The sequence below is a fragment of the Apium graveolens genome, chromosome 11 (assembly GCF_009905375.1).
Source record: "Apium graveolens cultivar Ventura chromosome 11, ASM990537v1, whole genome shotgun sequence".
In the NCBI taxonomy this organism is placed as follows: Eukaryota; Viridiplantae; Streptophyta; class Magnoliopsida; order Apiales; family Apiaceae; genus Apium; species Apium graveolens.
The window spans coordinates 30,152,092-30,159,872 of record NC_133657.1 but is presented as its reverse complement, the minus strand read 5'-3'; positions in this window follow the sequence as shown (position 1 = coordinate 30,159,872).

Sequence of the window (7,781 nt, the reverse complement as noted above, 5' to 3'; positions counted from 1 at the left end):
AATTTTTTTATTACAAATATGTATTATACTTTTTAATTTAAAAATATGTATTATAGTGTTGAAAATTTATAAATTCCAAGTTAAGTTAATTGTATATTGGTTGTTTACTGACTATTTTTTTTGTTAACTTTTTAAGTAAACGTACAAAATTGTTGATGGCTATATAAAGTTAAAAATAACAAAAATATAAAAATATTTGTGTTTTGTTAGGTGTTTAACGTATTTTTTACTTTTTTAGGTTTAGAAAATATTAAAATGTTGTTTTCTACACTTTTCATAATTGTAGTTATAATTTAGAAAATACGCTAAAATCGTATTTTTTATTTTTTCAGTTTTCTGTTTTAAAAATTTTCCATTTGAACATATTTTTAATTTTTTCAAATTTGTTAGAAAAATTTTGTGATCCTAAAAGTTTTGGGCACCGGGCCGATCAACCTGAATGCCTCCCTCTGCCAGGCCGGAGATAGTCTTATTGTAACCTTTTATATAGATTTCAAACATTATGTCCATAAAATTCAAGGATAATAACATAGCCATGTTATATTATGATGGATGTTCTTTACTTTTTTATTTATAGAAATTTTACTGACTAGATTTTTGGGTTTTTATGCTCTTATAACATGTGCTTTGCAAATATAGGGAGCAACTCTGATAAAAACCAATTTTATAATAAAAATTAGAAATTAAATAATTTTTTTAAAATTAGTTCGAAATATATTATATATGATATGCAAATCGATCGTTGAGAGATGGAGAAAAATACAGTGAAGTCGGATTTAAAAAAAAAAAGACTTGTTTGACGGGAAAATTCAAATTAAAAACGAAAAGGAAAAACTGAGACTGTGTGTAAGAGGGTGATGGAGTTTCTAGGGGGTTGATATAATAACTTAAATTAGTTTATAATTTATATTTTAATTTTAGTTTTTACTTGATCATATCCCATAACTCAATATTGTACATGACCTAAAAACATAAATATATAGATGCAATATATTTTCTCCTCTCCATATTCTTGAAACTATTTTTCTATAATCTCTTTCCACCCTGTTTGAAAGTTAGTTTTTAGGCAAAAAAATAGCTTTTTGAAACATGTTAGAAATTTGACTAAATGAAACCTTCAATAGTCATGTTTGACAATTAACTTTTTAAAATAGGAGTTTGGTCCCAAAAAACTAATTTTAAAAAAGTTAATTCGAAGGAGTTTTTTAAACTCATATTTACAAAAAACTAACTAAAACATCTATTTATCAAGCAGTTTTATTTAAAATAACTAAATTTAATCCTCTGTTCAAAACATATTACTCAATTAGCTAGTAACAACAGCTAATTTATTCCCCTACAGCTAGTCGTTAATTGTCAAACAAACTTCATAATACACTACTGTTGTGAAATTTATTACCATGTCGAAATATTTTTTTTCAATATATATTTAATGTATTAAGTCTCTTATGCATCAGTTAAATATTTTTAGTAATTGATAACACTAACTTTTTTTACCGTTATTGAAAAAATCTTTATGTTGGTTCAGACATGTTGATTTTCTAAACATTTTCTAAACGCAAGGGATACACACACTCAAATAAAAACCCACTTTAAAATGAGAATTGAGAACCCAACTTAACCACACAATTTTAATATTTACATTAAATCCTAGCGGTGGATCTAACCACTTTTTCATTTGGGTGCCCACTTTTTTCTTTGCCACCCCCTTCGTCACTCTCATTTTCATTAATTCACATGAGGCCACTAACCTTCTTACTAGTTGCAGCCATCATCATCGAAAAACAAATATTTAACATTGTCATCAGAACACAATAATCAGTATTATTATCACTCATTTTTATATACTATTGATGTGTTTTATGCTACTGTTATTTTCTGTTACCAATCGATTGTGCTACTATTCTTCCCCGTCATTTTTGTCGGAATTTTTTTAATAAATATGTAAGTACTGTTTTCCAGAATCATGACTCTTAGATATGATGTTCTAGTAGAATGTTGATTGTGAAAGATATATTGAAGCTAATAGTATATACGATAATTGTAAATATGACAAAGATATTATATTTTTGTGATTTTTATAAAAAAATATAGTGATTTATGTTGAATTCTGGTGATTTTTGTTGAAATTTCGGTGATTGGAATTTATATTCGGTGATTCCATATGTATCTAATAGTTATAGTGGTGCTAATTTAGAATCTAGTACATCTAGTTTAAATTTTGGTTGAATTTAATGATTTTGTGTGAATTTTAGTGGGGGTTGTACATCAATGGTAGAGATGTGGATCTTGTGGTGACAACGACAATGATGTACTTGTGATAATATGTTGTAAATTGTGATGTATATAACTATATAAAAAAAGGTTTGTATGTATACAAAATATTTGGTGATTTGTTAATCAATTTTGGTGATTAGTTACAAGTTCTCAGTTATCACAATAAGAGGGTTATTACTAGAGTAAAATTCTATGGAGTTCACCATTTTATTGGAGTCTTCAGAGTCCATCTATGTTCTGCAAATATCATGCAAAACGTGTTATCTTGCAAAACATATTTCATAAATATAATTATTTCAATAAAATTATGTAAATCTCATACATTTACAAGTATAATATGTATATTCTACAACTAAACATGTATGTTCTGCAACATGAACATTTATGGCAGGTGCCTTCTAAGTTTACCGCCCTACCTACTAATCATGTTTTGTAGAATAATATATTTTACAATGTTCTACTTGTAAAATGTATGAAATTTGCAAGATTTTCAATAAATTAATAATAACGTTTGTAGAATCTCATTTGAAAAATAATATATTTTGAAGTATCTTAAGCTATATTTTATTGTAGAACATATATGGACTCTAAGGACTCCAATAAAATAGTTGACAATATAGAACTTAACTATATATATGTTTGAGACATATTGAGAAATATAAGAGAGAGAGAGAAAAAAAAACTTATTGGTTATACTTTATTCATCTATGATATATATCTATATACCTTAGCTTTACAAAAGACTTGAGATAAGGATTTGAGTTGATCCTGAGTTATCCGGTTTGTTGTGTGCTTACTAATCGGATAAAGAGCGGTTGAATTATAGAGTAGCTATTTTCTAGTTATCTGCAGCTTCAAGATAAATTTTTTCAAGGGGTAAAAATAACACACACTTCAACTTATTTATTGTTGCCTTGTTAAGTTTACTTCCGAGTTGTTATCATTTTGTGCATACTTTTATTTATATATATATGGTTGCACTCTATAAGAAACATCATATATAATGAACAATAAAGAACACCATATACTTTATTGTTTATAAAAAATAATTTGTTAAGATTAGAATCACAATACTTAACATGATTGAACTTAACATATCGAATATAATGTAGTATCTCATTTAAAATTAAAAATCAAATGTAACATTGAATCTAGTGCAGAATCCAGTATATAATCTTCTATATATTATCGTAATAATGAAATTATATGTAGAAATGTTTAATTTGATCATGTTTTTCTCTAATATTCTATTTTTGTACATAAAGAAAACCTTTTTTTGGCTTGAAAATTAAATCTAAATGTGTTTTTGTGTAAAATTTAATGGTGTTCTTTATTGTTCTTTATATAAGGGTGTTTTTCATAGAGTAATTATATATATGTTATCAGTTTTACAAAAATTAACGCAAATTAGCCTTACGGGCAAAATTAGGTATTGATTTCCTTTAACTAGAGCAACAACTTTTGCTCCAATTTTAACCTGATACCTGAAACTTGACCCTTGCTGGTCTTCTTCTTTAGATCCTCCAAATAAATTCAACAACTTAAATTCCGATCATCCGGTTATTTCGATATAAGCGACAATCGTCTTCATTAGCAACACCACTAATAGGCTTTAAAAGCCCCATGGTACTGGATTTTGGTTTAGCACAAAATAATATCAAATATTCACCTTGCATGTCCACTTTCGTTTCCCATTTGCATTCCATGTGTACACAATCAACATGGACATAGTTTATGCCTTTACCATGTTATTTTCAGCAGTTCTAAACATGTTTGGGTGTTTTGTCTATCTCATTCATTTTGTTCATAACAAACTGAGAATATAAGTTGTTAAAAGATTGATTAATCAAATCAAGCCGAGTCTCTAGACCAATCTTGAAACCTAAAATATCAAGGTACGTATACATATCATCTTTAGAACATTTGGTCCAACCGGATCTCATTCTCCCACTTATGCAAATTTATAGTGCCTTAATCTTGTCAATTCTTTCTTGACGAGTCTATCCTTCAAACATCCTTTAAAACTGCTAAATCACATCATAAGCATCAATATGCTCTTATTGCTTCTAAAGCTCAACACTCATAATTTCAAGCATGAGATATAAAACATCAGTTGCATACTCAATTTGCTTTTGGTAAGCATTTTTTTGAGCACACATTTCATTCTCAGCTAGAAGAAATATGGGAGGGGTTTGAGTGTCATCCTTGAACTTGAGGACGATCCTCAGGTTCCTATGTCAGCGGAGGATATTATTTCATGTCACATTATCCTCCTAAAGGACTATTACATCGAGAAATTATTTTTGTTATTTGATATCTATAATATTAAAGTGCATAAAATAAATTAGTCTATAGATGATCATTAAATTATGTTCAAGTGATTATTCATATATATTCATAATATATATCTCCCACTATTTTTAAATCAACATCCCTAACTATTAATTCAGAAAGAATATCTTCTATATAATTTCTAATGAGCCAATATCAATATTTCACCATGCGTTGGGTCAACTTTGGAGTTTCTCCTGAAATATGATTATTTAAGTAGACAACATTTATCAATTATAACAACTATATAACTCTTAGATAGTTTCACAGAATAACATTTGTTCATATTTATCTAATAAATCTTGTCAGACTATATGCCTCTAAGTTCACAATCCTATTGTGGTAACTTAGTTAAGTCAAACCCAATAATCAAAAAATATCAATATACTTCAACACATCTCCCATGATAGATGGGAGTACTTTGCTTTGGCGAACACACTCCTTATAGATTTAGGGGTTAATGCATTGGACACATTGGAAGACATCTGATCAATTTAATATTAAATTTAGGATTTTGTTAATTTAAAATGATCATGATCCCTTCATAAAGATATTACCATTTTTTTATTAAATAAATACTTCAAATCAATACTCTTCAATGGTTTAATTTCCAGGTAGTAAGGGAGTCACAATGGTCTCGCTTAAAGCTCACAACTTTATAAGTTCAATGAACCCGCTTTTGACAAAATTGTACCATTTCATAAAGAAAAAAATTAGTATTTTATTCTGTATTTCATAAACACAAGAATCTCATAATCGTTTGTTCATTTTAAAAATTAAATCGTTACAGATTTTTTCTTGTTTGGCAAGCATATCACGAGTGTCGTATATAATACATACATCCTTAATCTAAATAAGCATGAATCTTTAAAGTACTCATACATTCAGCACATGAGCATTTAAATGATAAGTGTAATATATTAAACGTGGATATATTAAACGTGGATGGTTATGACTTCATGCTATGTGATCTTTATCAATCTAATGACAAATATCTAGGTCAATCTAAGGTAGTAAAATAAATACAAGCTAACTATTACATGTCTTCTTTCTTGACTTGTATCCTCCTTGTATTGCTTCCTTAGACGGCCTCCTTGGGAATGCCCTTCCTTGATCTTTAAGTCTTCATGTCTTCATGTATATTAGAACAACAAAATATAAAATCTAATCTAATGTACTTACAAGAATAACTCGAGTTACATTCGAGATTTAATAATTACAAGATCAAACGACATGCAAGTCGTATGTAAAAACCAAAACCATTAACCTAAAGTCCATAAGTCATAACCATCCACCATGCTTAATTAACACTTAAAAACATGTAAGAACACATAATCCGATCTTAACATATTATACCCATCATGACCTATCATAAACGTAACATATAACAAAAATTAGAAAATTCAAAATTAAATCTGATAAAATTAAATCACAGATTAGGGGACCTAAACAACGTCAAACGCCTTACAGAAGAGTAGTTGATGACTTTAGCCATCATTTAAAGCCATCAGTTTTGTTCAGACGCATATTTTTCTTTCCGAAAAGGTACTCATTCCCGAAAATCAGACATCAGATGCATATTTCAGCAAACATGTTACATCCGATTCAGAATCATATCAAATACTTTTCTCATAATATGAATAAACATAAATCATGTATATATCAATATATATATACAGATTATAAAATCATTATATGATTATACAACTCACATTAATATCATATATTCAAAACATGTACATGCATGTACATAAACATCTTGTATCAACATCAAAACATCGTATATTACACATATGATTATATATTATAAAACCAATCTATACATAAACGAATTAAACACTTTTCGCAACTAGGTCTGATGCCACTGGAGGGTTTCGAGGCATAAAATGTAACAACAACTGTAATTAAAAATGTAAAAAAATAGATTTTCAAAACCCACCACATGATTCATGTGAAAATAAATATTTAATTCATAGATCAGATTGTTTACCTTATGAAGCTTTACAAATTGGTTGAGTAATGGAGATCCAAAACTTGTTCAATCACCACGCATCCCGCTCTCGCGATCTACGCTCTATCGGTATCCACACGAATGTCTGAACTCAAGGATTGGATGTGTACTAACACAAAGTCGTGTCTTCTTGCTCTCTCTCCATTGTTAGATATTTGAGATGTCATGTCTAATCTGTTGTGTTTAGTTTCAAAACTTAATATCAAGACTTACTAGGAATCAGTACTTACTGAAGTCAGAACTTATATCAGAACTTAAGGCCGTCAAGATTTATATGAGGACTTAAGTGCGGGTACTTCAGATAAGGAATGCGGTTGATTTGTAGGAGAGGATCTGGACTAAAACAATAGAGATATGCATGAAGAGTTGGACAGCTAGAAGACTTGTAGAAGATAATATCTGATTGATATATTTTAGGAGACATAATTATATTCCATATCAATTAGAAGATATCTTGTAACTGTGTACTATATAAACACAACTTAGGTTTACACTATATGTGTTAAGTTAACAAGAATATTATTCATTATAACCTAGCAGCTCTTAGTGATATTGGTCATCACTAAGAGAGTAGTTTAACCTACTTTGTAATAGAGCTTATTATATTGAATAAACTTGATTACTGTTACATACTTGTGTTCTAAATTGATTTGATTATATAAACACTATATTCAACCCCCTTCTATAGTATTGTGTGACCTAACAAGTGGTATTAGAGCTTCTCTGTTGATATACAAACAGTGAGATCCAGTTTATAATCATGTCTGAAGAAACACAAACTCCAACTAAGCCCACCAAAACTCAAGATACTCAAAACAATCAAACCCACAGTCGATATAAGAGTATTAGGGTTCCCATACTAAGAGCATATGAGTATCCTATATGGAAAGTAAAGATGGCTATGTTTCTGGAAGCCACAGATCCAGAATACCATGATAGAATTAATGATGGACCATATAAGCCTACCAAGCTTTCTGTTGCAGTTGCTGATCAACCAGCAAAGATGATACCAAAGGAGAAAGGTGATTACACAACTGAAGACATCTCATCTATTGCCAAAGATGCAAGGGTAAGGCATCTGCTGCATAGTGCAATTGACAATGTCATGTCAAACAGGGTAATTGGATGCAAGACTGTAAAGGACATATGGGATGCTTTGGAA